Source organism: Protopterus annectens, chromosome 3.part0, assembly GCF_019279795.1.
Source record: "Protopterus annectens isolate FY-2018-M chromosome 3.part0, PAN1.0, whole genome shotgun sequence".
Lineage (NCBI taxonomy): Eukaryota > Metazoa > Chordata > Ceratodontiformes > Protopteridae > Protopterus > Protopterus annectens.
The window spans coordinates 1,743,079,652-1,743,095,827 of record NC_056731.1 but is presented as its reverse complement, the minus strand read 5'-3'; positions in this window follow the sequence as shown (position 1 = coordinate 1,743,095,827).

Below are 16,176 nucleotides of genomic sequence, written 5' to 3'. Positions count from 1 at the left end.
CGAAAAACAGGCTGAGTGTTTCCATCTCAAACTCACCAATGAATGGAGCTGTGGGCAGCAGAACAGACTCTACCTGGTACATTATAGGAGAAGAGTTGTACAGACCAAATGCTTTGGGCATCTACTGTGGTGCGCACTATCTTCAAGATAGGAGAACATGTGTCAAAGACAGAGCAGTGGCAGGGCTAGCTACTCAGTGGTGTAAAATATGGTGATTTGGTCACATTCACTAATGTCTCAACAATCGGCATGGGCAGTTACCAGTGATAAGTGGGTGGAGGACTTGGCCTCCTCCGAACTATGCCAGGGACCCATGCTAATGGTGGGAGGGATGTTTGTGCCCCTTTTAGCCAGTGTATGCCTATCATAAAGCCCAGCAGCCCTGGGTCAATAAGCTGCTGGATGGCCAGTTGCCCAGCCTGGGTTACCTGGGATAGCTCTGCTGAGTGAAAGCTGGAAATAAAACCAATCAACCTGCCAAACATGAACTAAGAATTCCTACACTTAATGTAGGTTTACTGACAAGATGCAGCTTGGAAGTGGATGACATGATGATACAGAGGAGGCTGGACATCCTATGTATCCAAGAGATGAGATAGAAGGGTAGTGCAGTGATGCCACTTGGCTTGGAATCCAGAGTCTACTAGACAGGCAAGAAATGGTGTGGGACTTGTGGTGAGAAACAGGCTTCAGAAGGCAGTGAGGGATATCATAGGCAAGTACTAGGCGAACTGCCAGCGTAGGCCATTTTAAGCCTAGACAATTATCCCATGTGATAATCAAACTTTGCACCTTGTGTCTACAAGGTAAACACCTTAACCATTATGCCAACCTTCCAACCCACCTCATCATCAGATGATGACATCAGAATTAGTGACAGACTCATGGCAACCAGACTCCAGTGTAATGATAGGGTAGTATTCATAATATCAACCTACGCCGCACAGCAGGGTTGTGATAGTGAGGAAAACAATGCATTCAGGCAACAGTTGCAGGACCAGCTAGATAAAGCAGGACAACATGAATTGGTGTTGATAATTGGTGACTTGAATGCAAATATCAGGACAGACAGAATATGAGGTCAATCTGAGTCCACATGAGTGGAGCAACAGTAATAGAGAAGAAGAGGCCAGTCTAGACTTCTGCCTGGCAAATGGCTTGATAGTACCCAACACATGGTTCAGAAAGAGAGAGAGTCACAAGATCACATACAAAAGTGGCCAACATGCAACTTGGGTAGACTTCCTCCTAGTAAGAAAAGGGCATGGGGTAGAATCAATGATTGCAAAGTCATCCCCAGTGAAACAGCTGGCCCACAGCATATACCACTGATTGCCACAATCAGCTGCAAGCAGTAGTCAGAGAAGGCTCAAAGTTCAGCAGAGACTGAAGAGGCTGAAGACCTGGGAGTTGACTAGAGAGAAAGTACAACAGTTCAAGGAATTACTCAATGCTCTAGGACCCCAAGAAGGTGAGGAAATAGGTGGAGTTGAAGAAGAATGGCAGTGCCTCAAAACAGCATGTGTGAGGACTACAGAACTGATATGTGGCTGAGCCAATTATGGAAATAAGGTACATAAGGAAAACTGGTGGTGGAATGCAGAAGTCCAGGAAGTCATCAAAAGAAGAAGGAGTGCAGGAAAAAGTGGGAGATGGAAAAGACTGACCAGGATAGGAAGGAATACTGGTTTGCTAACAAAGAAGCTAAGAAAGGAGTTGCAATAGCAAAGAACAAGGCATCTGAGGCACTCTACCAGCTTTTGGAAAGTTACTTCATTGGTGGCACAAAAATATATCAGGTTGCAACAGAAAGATGAAAAAGATAGTCAGACATCCTTCATAACAGATGCCAGCAACAATATGCTCACTGACATCAAAGCCAGATGGAAGGAGTATTTCCAGCAGCTTCTGAATGAAGAAAACTCCACAGAAACTGTACTGCCTGAAAAACAGCCTAAAATGAGTGAAGTAGAGGAGCCCACTGTAGAAGAAATAAGAATAGCTCTAAGGAAAATTAAGTCAGGGAAAGCAGCAGGCTCAGATGAGGTCACAGCAGATATGATAAAGATGCTGGGTGAGATAGAGGTGAAACGGCTCCTGACAGTATTCATAGCAGCGTGGAGAGAAAGGCGTATCCCAGATAACTGGAGAATATGCATGCTACTGCCAGTGTACAAGAACAAAGGGACATCCACAAATGTTGGCAGTACAGAGGCAACAAACTCTTATCACACTGAATGAAAGTTCTGGAGAGGGTGATTGATAAACGGATACACAGAGTAGTAGAATGTAAGATGGGAGATGAGCAGTTCAGATTCAGGTCATGATGCAGCACAACTGACCTGATGTTTGCAATGAGACAGATAGTTGAGAAGAATCTAGAGATGAGGAAAGAGTCCAACTGGGCATTCCAAAACTTGGAGAAAGCACATGACAAGGTCCCAAGAAAGCTGATTTGGGCAGTACTGTGGTGGTTTGAAGTCCCATAAACATTAACAGAATTAGTGCAGGTTATCTACAAGGATCCAATGACTCAAGTACGAACAGTGTTCAGTTCACAGAAGATCTCCAGGTGGGAGTGGGTCTACACCAGGGTTCAGCTCTGAGCCCACTGCTGTTCATAAAGGTGATGGACTACATTAGCAAACAGGTTAGAGGAGATGGATCAATAAAGCTGCTGTATGCAGATGATGTGGCATTACAAGCAGACTCTGAGCCAGAACTTCAGCAAAGGATAGGGAATGGAATGTAAAACTGAAGGCACATGGGATAAAACTAAGCACAGAAAAGACTGTGGTAATGGCAGCAAATTGGGAAAATCAGAAGAAGCTGAGAACTGATATAGAAGGGAAGATAGTGGAGCAGGTTAATAGCTTCAAGTATCTGAGAGGCAAGGTTAAGTAGAAGGGAAGTCTAAATGAAGAAGTCAAAACTAGAATTAGAGGGGCTGCAGCCAACTGGCATAGAAGTTCAGGTGCATTCTGTGGCAGAAGAATGCCAAAGAAGCTAAAAAGTAAGGTGTACAAGACAGTGGTGTGACCAGTACTACTGTATGGTACAGAAACCTGAGCAGTAAAGGCAGAGTAGATGAGGAAGCTAAAGGTGATGTAAATTAAGTGCGTGAAAAGGATGGAAGGATGCATACTGTGGAACAGATGAAGAAATGAGGACATAAGTTAACTCCATTTGCAGAAAAGATCAAAGAGAACAGATTGGTATTGTTCAGTCACATGCAGAAAAACAGAAGGCAATCTGGTGACGAAGATTTGAGACAGACAGGAAGAAGGTAAGAGGAGATCAGGACATCCAGCAAAGAGGTGGATGGATTGTGTGAAAGATCTGGGACAGTCAGGCATGAACGTCGAAGAAGGCAGGACTGTGGCACTGAATCAAGAGAGATGGTGACAGCTAACATGATACCCCAACCCCAACAAAGAAAATGGGAAAAAGGGGACTGATGATGACGAAGATGATTCTCTGACTGTTACTTCATCCCATTTCATATCCTGTACATCTGATCTTCTTATTCTTTATTTGACTTCTTCTATCCATGCACTATCTGTGTTATGTGCCACAGGGTCTTCATAGATATATCTCCAAAATGTGTCTATTTCTTATTTATTTATTTATTTATTTTTTTTGCTGGTGTTTCAAGTCCTTTTGCCTTGTTTCCCAGTTCTCTATAAAACTTTTTGGTCATCAATAAATTGCTTATTTTGTACTTTTCCTTTATATTTATCTGCATATATTTTAAGTATTTTTGCCTGTGCTGATATCTTTAGTTTATTACTTGCAATGGTGTATAATAGATCCTGAACTGTTCTAATACTGTGCATTGCTTTTATCACATCTATCTTTCTGAGTATTTTTGTTGATCTGTTCCCAGTTCTTCTAACAGTGATACTTCTTGTCTTAATTGCTTTATAGTTTTCTCTATTTGATGGTCACACTTGATTTCTCCCCTTCCTTTTCATTACTTCCCTGTGTTTTTGTGGTAAAACTATCTGTTATTAATTTAGCTGCATAGTAATATATCCTATTTACTTCCGTTATATTGCATGAATTTCTGTTAGCAGTCCTGATTACTTTTCATAGGTTGGTACTAGGCTATCGGCCCTAGGGCCTACACAAGCCTAGCTATAACAATTCCTTGGCTATTACTTCCCTGGTCCCCTGTCTAACAGGGTGACTGAAGTGATCCCTAGGGTGAATTTCCTATCTCCCATCCAATCGTCAAGGTTCCTTTTGAAGAGGGCCAAATAAGCACTCAGCTTGACATGTATGGGCAGTCTATTCCAGAGTATGAGGAGTACCTGGGTCAGGAACCTATCCCTCCAGCTTGTTTTGTTCATTGTGATGACCAGGTTTAGATCCATGGAGCGTGTGCCTCTGAGGGATTGGGATTTCTTTAAGTGTAGAATGTCCAACAGCTCTGGTTTGACATGGACTTGTATGTTAAGCAGAGATCACCTCTGAGTAGACGATATGCCACAGAGTATAGCTGGAGTTTTTTTAGACAGTCAGCATAGGGAATCTGCTTTAGGCCTGTGATTCTTTTAGTGAGGTATTTCGGCAGCCTTTCCAGCTGTTGAAGATGTCTTGTGAGGTACATACCAAACGGGGCATTGTACTCTATAATTGGTCTAATGAGGGATGAGTACAGTGGGACAATGACCTCCTTTTTTCTGGATGAAAAGCCCTTAGTGATAAGGTGTGCCACAGAAGGATTTTCTGACTGTTGTGGCGATGTGGTTATCAAAGGTGAGACCACTGTCCACTTGTGTCCCTAAGTCTCTTATCACACTTTCGGTGCTTAGTGCACTGCCACTTATGTGGTAATTCATGGGTACATGGTTTTTCCCAAAGGGAATAAATATACATTTCTTGGCATTGAGCTTGAGCCGATGGCTCTGGCACCAAGCATCTGTTTCTGTAAGGCCCTTTTGTAGAATATCCACATCATTTGGGGATTCAATAATGACTCCCAGTTTGCAGTCATATGCAAACTTTGTTAGCCAGAGTCCCTTAGTGCTGGCCTGTACTTCAGAGAAGTAGATGCCAAACAAGAGTGGTCCCAGGACTGGACCCTGAGGTACTCCACTTGTCTGGAGCTGGATTTTGAGTCGGCTACTTTTACAGTGTGGGTTCTGTCAGCAAGCCAGTTGGCAACCCATTGAGTGATGTAGGGATTAATGCCCAGCTTAGTAAGTTTATCTATGATTCCAGAGTGGGGGATGGTGTTGAAGGCCTTGGCGAGGTCCAGATAGGCTGTGTGGACCACCTTGCCCTCATCCACAGCTCTGGATACTGATTCGAAGAAGTCAATCAGGTTGAAGAGACAAGATCGGCCCTCTACAAAACCAAACTGGGTGGGGTCCAGTGTTTGAAGGTTGCCAATGTCTTTGTTTATAAGCTCCATGATAATGCGTTCCATGGCTTTGCATATCAGGCTCGTCATACTGATGGGACAATAGTTGCCGGGATCCAAGGTGGATCCCCCCTTGTGGAGTGGGATAACTGTAGGTGTGCCACTCACTGGGCATGAAGCCTGAGGAGAGGCTATGATTAAACATGACACTTACGTGAGGTGCCAGTTCATTTTGTAGTTCATGTTGTACACAGCCCGAGATGTCATCTGGTCCCATGGATGCTGTATTCTTAGCTTTGGAGAGTGCGTTTTTTACCTGTGTGGCCATGATTACTGGAATTTAGCATTGTTTGGTATTGAGCTTGGCCCTTTAGGGGATGAGAGGGGGGTGAAGTTGGCACTGAATTGATCTGCCAGGATATTGGCAATATCCTTGTGATCAGTATATTTAATGCCATTCTGTTGTAGCTCAGAACAGATCTGAGCATTGCCATTTAGATTCTTGACATAACTATAGAATGCCTTGTGGTTGTCCTTGGAATCTCTGGCAATTTTATTTTCGTAACTAGCTTTGGAGGATTTTATGAGGGATCTCAGCTTCTTACTGAGACTGGTAAGGGAATATTTTGCGTCCTGGCATTTTCCTCTTTTTTGCAACAGTTTCTTCCTTCTGTTGTATACTTTGTTTATGGCAGGGCACCACCAGATTGGCTTCTTTTTTTTTAGAGGAGAGCAGCTTGGTTCTATTTGGAATGGCACAATTCATGCATGAGTGGATGTGCTCATACAGTGCCTTAGTGTAGGATTCAGCAGTCAAACTTTCAGTTCCTGTCTGCATGGGCGTCATGACATTTGCCACTTCTGACTTGAGTAGCATGAAGTTAGCTTTGGAGAAGTTTTTTATGGAGGTTTCCCTACTGGAGGGTAGGGGTGGGATGTGGACATTAATGGTGATTAGCTTATGGTCAGACCTGACCAACGAGGGGGTGACCACTGGCATGGAGCATCAATCTCCCATGTTGGTAATGACCAGGTCTAGAATATCTGAGCCCCTGATGGGACTATGGATTAGTTGATCCAGGGCATTGGAATTTATGAATTCCAAGAACCGTTGGGCTAAGGTGTTGGTGCCCGAATAGTTTTCCCAATTAATGGCAGGGTAGTTGAAATCACCCAGTATTAGGGTGTTTGGTTGTATCTTAATATTTTCTAGTATGTTTAGAAAGGTGTAGTGAGAATCTTGGGGCATGGAGGGGGATCTGTAGCAAGCTACAATTTGGATTGCAGTCTTACCTAGTATTAGTTGCACCTGTAGAATTTCAGATGCATTGTGCTGGGCAACTAGCCTGGAGGTGTGAATATCCTTGGTGAATATGGACACTCCTCCACCTTTAGTGTTTCGGTCCTGGTTTGGTGGCCGAAAAATGTGGTAAGAGTTGTAGCCTGGTATTGCAGGGGTGCTCTCTGGAGCCTTGAACCAGGTCTCAGTTACTGCACAGATATCGATGTTCTCCATTTTTAGAAGTGCCTCGAGAGAGTGCATTTTGAGGTTTAGACTTCTAGCATTGAGTAGCATTACCTTCAGATTTTGCATGGTTATATTTTTTACAGTGGTGATTTTGTCTTTTGAGCCTTTCCTAAAAAAAGCACTATAGGGGTAGCAAGAGCCTAAGCCAGTAACCCGAATCCCTGGGGCAACAGGTGTAGACGATCTCTGGCAAAGCATCATGGTCTGTCGATCATGTCATCCCAGGCTCCCCTTTGAATGACACCAGAAACTTAGCCAATTGCTGAAGTCAGTCATTTTGTCTTCATGCTGTGGTATCATTCTGGACGAGGGCAGGATGCTACTCAGGGCTAGGGTCATACCTGCCTGGGCCACATGATCTGAGAGCTCTTCCATGTCTCTTTTCATATAGTCTAGGGAGGTACGTCTCAAGTCATTCACTCCAACATGGACAATGATAGTCATATTTGTACTTGTTGTGGAGTGACTTGAGTGCAGGCGTGATGTGGTGGTTCCTGGCACCCGACAGGCAGCTGACTGTAATTTTCTCCTTGTTCAGCCTGGTGAGTGGGACATCAGTGTGCCTGACTATAGAGTCGCCTATGACTAAAGTGTTAGGCACGTTGTCTTGCCTTAGGGGCTATTGTTGGGTGGCACACTGGTGTTGTGAGCTATGTGACACTTTGGTTGTGATTTGTGTTTGTTTGCGTTTCAGCTTCGTAGGTTCTTGTTGCTTGGGCAGGTTAACGTTAAGGGCCACCGCATAAGTGGGTTTAGTGTTACTATGTGTGGATGTTGGAGGAGTGAGTTTTGAAGGGCTATGTGTTGCCTGAGGTGTAGTGCAGATGTTAACCTTCTCCTCTTGACTGTCTAGCACAATCATGGCTGGAGAGAGCTTTGCTTCCAGTTTGGTTATGTACGTGCATCTCTCGCAGGTTGTAGTGTGGAGTGGTAGGAGGAGAGCGTTGTCTGTGTACATGACGCAATTGCTGCATTGCCCCAGTACACCCAGATTCACCAGGTGGACAGGAGAAATCACCAGAAGCTGACCGTTGGACATGCCTGGTTCAGTGTTTCTTTTGAAAAGTACAACAGCTGCTTTCCATTACCATCACAAGGTACTTTGCAATTATAGGCCGTTTAGAGCCTACGATTTATTTCTCCTTATTAACAAGGAGCGTCGAGTTCTTGTATCAGTTTAAGGCTTCCTAGTGCTTTCCAGCAGGTTTTATAGCAAGTGCTAGTCACATGGATTCAAATTTTAGTACTACTACTGACAAACCAGCTAGTTCTAAGGGGTATTCATTTGTTTTATCAAACTTCTAACATTTTGGGTCTTACTGACTTTCTGTAGTCTATTTCTTTCCTTGATCTTAATATGTCTATCCATCTCTATTAAATCAAGCAAGTCTTCCCTTACATCATTTTCTTCTTAACTGAGGGCACATTCTTTGTTCCCCATTTCCTCTGGGCATTCTATAGAAAGTTTTAGAGCATCTTCCTGTGCTATATCCTCTTCAGTTTCATCCTGTGTCATCCATTGCTTCTTCATATGGGAACTCACTGACCTATCACACCACAACACTGACTACGTCAGAGTTGCCACTGTTTCCTGTTCCTTCCCTTGCTGTGCAACTCCAAATGAACTTTTATACCAGTTTGCTACTGAAGGCTCCAATGATCAAATGTTTCCTGCCCCACTGGTTTCTCCTTAATGTGGGGATTCATTATTCTGTCCTGCTATGGTGCTATCAGGGTTAGATTTTCTACACTAAATCCTTCACTTCGCAGGTAGTCCATAACCTCAGTTTCTATTTCTTTAACTTTTCTATTACTAATCCTCCTTTCTACCATACCTCTCTGTTTCCTTATTTTTTGTATTGTAAAATTTTCCATATCCAAATGCCTTTGCCTGTATTTCTATTCAAATATCTTTGGTGCTGCTCTTTTTGTATTGATTAGTTTTGCTTTCTCCTTTGCATAAATATTGCTCCATATTAAATTTATTTTTCTTTCCCATGTTCATTTTTCATCTTCAGATGTCTCCTGCTCCTACTGTATCTCCTTACTTGGGGACTCGTTGTTGCATCATACTGTGGCTATAACCTGTGTTAGACTTTCTACACTAAATCCTTCACTTCACAGATATTCCATAACTTCTGCGTCTGTTATTTTAACTTCTACTTTATGAATCTTCTGTTCTGTGTTCCCCCTTTGTGATTTTATTTTTTGTATTGTGAAACATTGCATATCTGGATGCCTTTGCCTGTATTTCTCTTTGAATATCTTTGGAGCTGCTTTTTGTATTGATTAATTTGGCTTTCTCCTTTGCATAAATATTTTACCATATCAGATATTTTGTGATTTGTAGTGAGAGTAGGGAACAGGTTCAGGAGATCCTGGAGAAGTGGAGATATGCTCTAGAGAGGAGAGGAATGAAGGTCAGCACGACTAAGACAGAATATATTTGTGTGAATAAGAGGGAGGACAGCAGAATGGTGAGGATGTAGGGAGTAGATTTGGTGAAGGTGAATGAGTTTAAATATTTGGGATCAACAGTTCAGAGTAATGATGAGTGTGGAAGAGAGGTGAAGAAGAGAGTGCTGGCAGGGTGGAGTGGGTAGAGAAGAGTGTCAGAAGTGATTTGTGACAGGCGGGTACCAGTAAGAGTGAAAGGGAAGGTCTACAAGATGGTAGCGAGGCCAGCTATGTTATATGGGTTGGAGACTGTGGTACTGACGAAAAGATAGGACTCACAGCTGGAGGTGACAAAGATAAAGATGTTAAGATTTCCATTTGGTGTGGCGAGAATGGACAGGATCAGAAATGAGTATATTAGAGAGTCAGCTCAGGTTGGACTGTTTGGAGACAAAGCCATAAAGGTGAGATTGCATTGGGTTGGACATGTGCTGAGGAGGCATGTTGGGAGAAAGATGCTAAGGATGGAGCTGCCAGGTAAGAGGAAAAAAGGAAGGCCCAAGATAAGGATTATGGATGTAGTGAGAGAGGACATGCAGGTGGCTGTGACAGAGCAAGATGCAGAGGACAGGAACAAAAAGAAACAGATGATCTGCTGTGATAACCCCTAACAGGAGCAGCCGAAAGAAAATAAAGATCTTGCTTTCTTTCCCATGTCCATATTTCTTTCTTATACCTTTCAAAAATCTCTAGATTTTGTTCTTTATATTTTGCACCTACTCAGTCACTTCTTTTTCCAAACAGCCCAAGGTTTCTTGGTCTGTATAATGTTTTTCATGACTCTGTTGTATGAATACAATCTGTTAATGAACACAAATTTGAATGTGAATCTTTTTGACAGTTTTTCTTGCGCAAGTATTTTTCTTTCCTTTAACTTCTCTCAATATTTTTGTACATCTTCTGTCCAGAAATTCTGGGCTTCTTGCATAATAGTAACAATACATAATTTCTTTCTTATCCTCAGTAGTCCATTCTATCATCTTTATGGGTCTTTTTGGCCTAAAAGTGTTTGTGATTTTTGTGGACTGCTACTTCCTTCTACAACAGGGGGCCATCCTCCCCCTGAGCCTGGCCTAACCCCATTGTAGGAATGTTATGTCTTGAGGATTCTACACTGTCATTTTTTCCAGTCCTGGCACCAGTGTGCCTACCAGGATTGGGTACTTTTTTATCCTGGGACTTGTGCACCCAGCTGGCTTTTTTGTTTTTTAACCTGCTTCTATTTGGATATATGCTATATAAAATACAGTCTATATATCAGTTTCGCCTTGGTGAGATTTTGTAAAAAAAAAACAGGGTCCACCTCAGAACATTGTGGGCTGTCAGATGTAGGAACAGCCTGTACCAAGTAGCCGTGGGCTTGTCTGCAGGGCAAAGATACCACTACTGAAACTATACCGGCTGCTTCTGTTTCCGAAGTTCATTCTGTTGCTGTAGAGGTTGAGGGCGATGCAGTGATGCAAGAGGAATCAACAGACAGACAGACACACACAGAATTGTTTCAGTGGATTGAGAGTAAAACTGCTGTCATTTTACCATGCATGGATTTTGTTCAAACCTTCTTGAATTTTTGACTTTTAGGCAATTTTTTTTTCTTTTCAGGATAGTTGTTGATATGAGGCACTGTAGAATCCATAAATTGTGAATCTCACCCTGCATAGACTCCCTCAGTGTATCACAGACTCATATCTTCTGCATTTGAAGGGTGTTTTGATATACACAGGTTAAAAGTTTACTGAGGTAGCTGTCACTGCACCTGAATGCTTACAAGTGTTCATAATAATATCCACTAGAGGGCAACATAGGACAACGTATTATCAAATCTGCTTTCTTGCCCCAGTACAAAAGTTATAGAAGTTAGTATTGTCTGAGAAAAAGAAGTCTTCAAGATTGTGATTTGAGAACATACTGAACAATCTGTAATTGCATTTGTACACAAAAACTGAGAAAGGTTGCTTATTTTCAAAAAAATCAGAACAGAGGTGATTAGTAGTGACTGGGTAAGTCTTGCAGCATTTTACTTTTCTTTTTTGCAAGAAGGACAGGAGCAGCTTTTGAAAGAGTTTGAGAAAAACAATTACAGATTTACACTCTGTATGTAGCAAAAGACAACAAGTAGTGTAGTTGACTACATACTGACAAAATTGTTTTATTAACTTGTTTATACATTCATTTGCTTATCTGGGTAGGTGGACTAAGACATGAACCTTTTTCAGCCACTATTCTTCCGGGCAGGGGTGCATTCAGGTACATACAACTGATCATAACTATATTAATCAATCAATCAATCCATGCAAGAATCATATGTTCCATCTATGTGAAAGAAATATACCATTCCTCATCACAAAAGAGGTAACTCCTCAGACATTGTTAAGTTTAGGACCATCACTATCCTCTCTAAGATCATACAGAAGTACTTTCACAAACAACACCTTCAAAACTTACTCTCTGAGAACCTACTATCCCCAGTGCAGCATGACTTTTGCCCAGATCATAGCACTACAACTGCCTTGGTAACCTTCACAGGCAATTATTAAAGCTAGAGATAATAACATTCTAGTCTCTTCCCTCTTTCTTGATCTCTCAAAAACCTTTGATACAGTCTCTTACGTTATACTCCTCTCAAAAATATCTGCTCTGGGCTTATCTATCACAACACTTAACTGCTTCTCAAGCTACCTTTCCTATTGACTACAATCTGTTAAATGTCTCTCTTCTTATTCCTGCTTTCTCCCAGTTATCCCTGGTATTCCTCAACACTCTGTCCTTGGTTCCCTTGTCTTTAATATATTTATCAACAGTCTCCACCTATCCCCCAAAGAAGCCACCCTTTTACAGTATGCAGATGATGCCACCCTCGACGTCTGCTCCTCAAACAATCTCTTACATCTGCAAAACATCTCTCAAAATGCTTTCTGCTCTTTGAAAACTGGCTCAAAGAGAATCAGTTTCTCTTAAACCCCACCAAAAAACAAACTCATTTTATGTCATCCTAAATCTCTAACACCTCTTAAGCACACTTTTAAAATATCCATCTTAACAACACAGGTAGCAGTTATATCTCATAGCAAGCTACATGGTGTTATAATTGATGATCAAATGTAATTTGACCCTCATTTTCAAAAACTGCATAAAAACAACTATCAGAAACCTAGCATGCTGTGCAAATCCAAACTATTCCACGGCAATATTTCTAGAGTAGCACTTGCCACAGTCTATCTCCTTCCATCCTTACTTTATGCCTCCCCCATTCTATCCATTATACAGCTCTCTCCAAGCTAAAATGAAACTGTGCTACAATAAAGTAGTTAGATTCACAACCAACCTGCCCTTCAAATCACATCACTACATCTCACTTATATCCTTAAACTGGCTTAAGTTGTCTTTACACCTTAAATACACTCAACTCCTCCTAGCCTGTAAAATCATATTTAAACCGTCATCCTGCTTTGCAATCAGCTCCATTTTAATCCCTAATAGCCTAGTCATCCACTGCATTAATCTGAAAAACTTCTCCTTAAGATTTACAAACCAAAAAATCCATAGGTCACTATTCAAACTAAGTGTCAAAAAGTTGAAATTCTCCCTCCCCCTTGATATCAAACTATTAGTTTTCCTCTTTTTAAAAACTCCTTAAATTTTTCCATCTTTGCTCTTGCTTATTTTCTTGTCTCTCAGAGGTTGTCACAGACAGGTATGAGCCTAGCACTGAGCAGCATTCTACCATCTCAAAGGGTGATTCCACAATACCAACAGAAAGCGATTGACTTTGGCAATTGGCTTAGCTACTGGTGTCATTACAAAGGGGTCCAATACTTGTCAGCCTGGGAGGACATGGTTGATAAGCCACGTTGGTCTTCACCTGTCACCTCTGGGCTTTTGGATATTGGCCAAAACATTATCCTCCCCTATAGTGCTCTTTTAGGCATTGCCAAACAGACAAACCTTATAATATAACAAAAGCTACTCAGGACAAGCTAAAGGTGTTACTGCTCAGTGCTAGGAACCTCAACAAGAAGGTGCACTCCCTGGAAGCTCTCCTCACCTTGGAGAATGCAGGCATATGTGCAATTACTGAAACATGGTTCAAAGCCATGGAAAGCACTCTGGCAGTGCATGGCTATAATGCCTTTCATACATTCTGACCACCCACTGAACATGAAAGAGCTAAAGGTGGAGGTGTATCTAGCTACATAAAGGATAAAAACACCTCAAGGCTGTTCAAACAATATGACATGCTCAAGCTACTCCATGTCAAACTAACCATGGCAAAAATTCATTACCATATACTTGCTTGCTACAGGTCACCCACTATGAACCAGGAAACCCATACATCATACCTGAAGTTACTAGAATCACTTACCATCCAGTCCAATGCCACATTTATGGGTGATTTTAACTACCTCTCCATTAATTGGGAGGTATACATGGCAACTAACATGCAGGCCCAAAGATTTCTTGATTTTGTAAATTTAAATGCCCTGGAGCAGATAGTCTGCACTCCCAATATGGGATCAAATATCCTAGATCTGGTACTCACAAATATGGGAGAATGCTGCTCTCCCCTAGTGTTATGTCCTCACTATTAAGATCAGATCACAAAGCGGTCTCCCATGAAATAAAGGTAAAACTAGTCCAGCCACCTAAACCCAGAAATCTTAAGAACTTCTCGAAGGTAAATCACCTCCTATTAAGGGACAGCATAGCTAGTTTTCAAGCTCCCGCAAATCCAGAAAACACAGAAACCTATGCAGAGGTATATACAAAAGCCCTGTATGACCATATATACAACTGCATAAAAACGCCAGTACCAGACCAAAATAAACCCAGGTCAAACCGCATGGTGGACCCCTAGTATTAATAGGTTGTGCCAACAAATTCATCTCAAGTTTCACCTCCCCATCACCCCCAGTTCTCCCCAAAAAATACCCTCTACCACTCCACTGCCAATTATCACCAAAACACAAGTTGCCACTGCACTCTCTAAAGCTAAAAACTTGGCTTCAGTGGGGCCTGACAATATATCAGGTTGCCTCTTAAACAGCTTTAGTAAGGACTCGTCAGGAGCATTAAGATCTCTATTTAACCACAGCCTCTGGGCGACCCATAAGTTTGACTAGTCTTATATGTAAGGCCATAGAAAGAATAAACATGGACCCTATAAATAATGACAGAGGAGACCACCAAACAGTGGACCAACTCAATTTGGCTTTATCAAGGGCAGGTCATGCCTACTAAATCTGGTGAATTTCTTTGAGAAGGCCACTAAAGCCATGGATGAGTGTAAAACAGTACATACAATCTACTTCGACCTGACCAGGGCATTTGACACAGTTCCCCACTCAGAGATTATGAATAAAGTCACAAAACTGGGCATAAATCCCTATGTCACCAGTTGGATAGCCAGTTGGCTCCTGGATATGACACATGTGATTAAAGTGGGTGAATTCAGATCCAGCAACAAGCCAGTTACTAGTGGTGAGTCACACGGCTCAGTAGTGAGACCACTCCTGTTTAGAATATACTTCTCTGAAATCAAGGCAAATGTGGAAGGCCTATGACTGCACACTGGGGGCAATCACTGAATCCCACAGCAATGTAGATATCCTTCAGGAGGGTCTAGATCAGGCAAATGATTGGTGCCAGAACCATGGCCTAAAACTAAATGCAAAAAAAATGAATTATTATTCCCTTTGGGAAGTCAAATACCCCTGCAAATTACAACATCAACAGCACACCTCTTAGAGTGGACTCATAAATGAGAGATCTAGGTACAAAGATAGATAGTAGCCTAAACTTTGGCTGTCATGTGTCCACAGTGGTGAGGAAATCATTTTATGTGGCACAACTTATAAGTAAAGGTATAGCATCCAGACCCATGGAAATTATAGTCCTGCTGTACTCGGCCCTCATTAGACCAATAACTGAGTACAGCGCACCATTTGGCATATATTTGATTAGGCACTTACAACAGCTGGAGTGACCTCAGAGGTTTCTCACAAAGAAAATACAGTGTGTAAAGAACAACATGAACTATGTGGATAGATTAAAAGCCCTATCCCTTTACTCTGTCTCTTACTGACTATTAAGGGGTGACCTATGCCTGACCTACAAGGCACTCACAAATCCAGCCCTGATGGAGCCCCTACATATCCGCAAGTAAAACAGCACGAGGATCACCTGGTCTAAGGATCTAAACTTAGCGACTCAAACAAAACATCCCAGAGAGACAGATAAGTGTCTTGGAGATTGTCGCTTCTTTGGAACAGGCTTCCTATTCACATTAAGCAGAGCCCTTCCATGACCCTCTTCAAACACAGTTTGGATCAATGGATAAGGAATCTCAAATTCATACCTGGGGTAGTGCCTTTGTCCCTTATGGACAGGGGCAATGTGTAAGATTCTCAATGCACAGGCACAAATGCATACCAAACACAATTCGGATCAATGGATGAGGAATCGCAAAGTCACACCTGGGGTAGTGCCTTTGTCCTTTATGGACAGGGGCAAAGTGTAAGATTCTCAATGCACAGGCACAAATCCATGCCATTCTCTTGCCCCTAGGGGCCATAGCTTGGGTAAAATCGGGTTATATTGGCTAGGCTTGTAAGGGTCCACACAGCCTATCTAGACCTTGCCAAGGCCTTTGACACCATCCCCCACTCCGGAATCATAGATAAACTTACTAAGTTGGGCATTAATCCCTATGTCACCCAATGGGTTGCTAAATGGTTTACTGATAGAACCCACACTCATACCTCCCAACTGTCCCGAATTACTCGGTTTTTACCGAGTTTTGGGGTCCAAATAATGGGGTGCCACG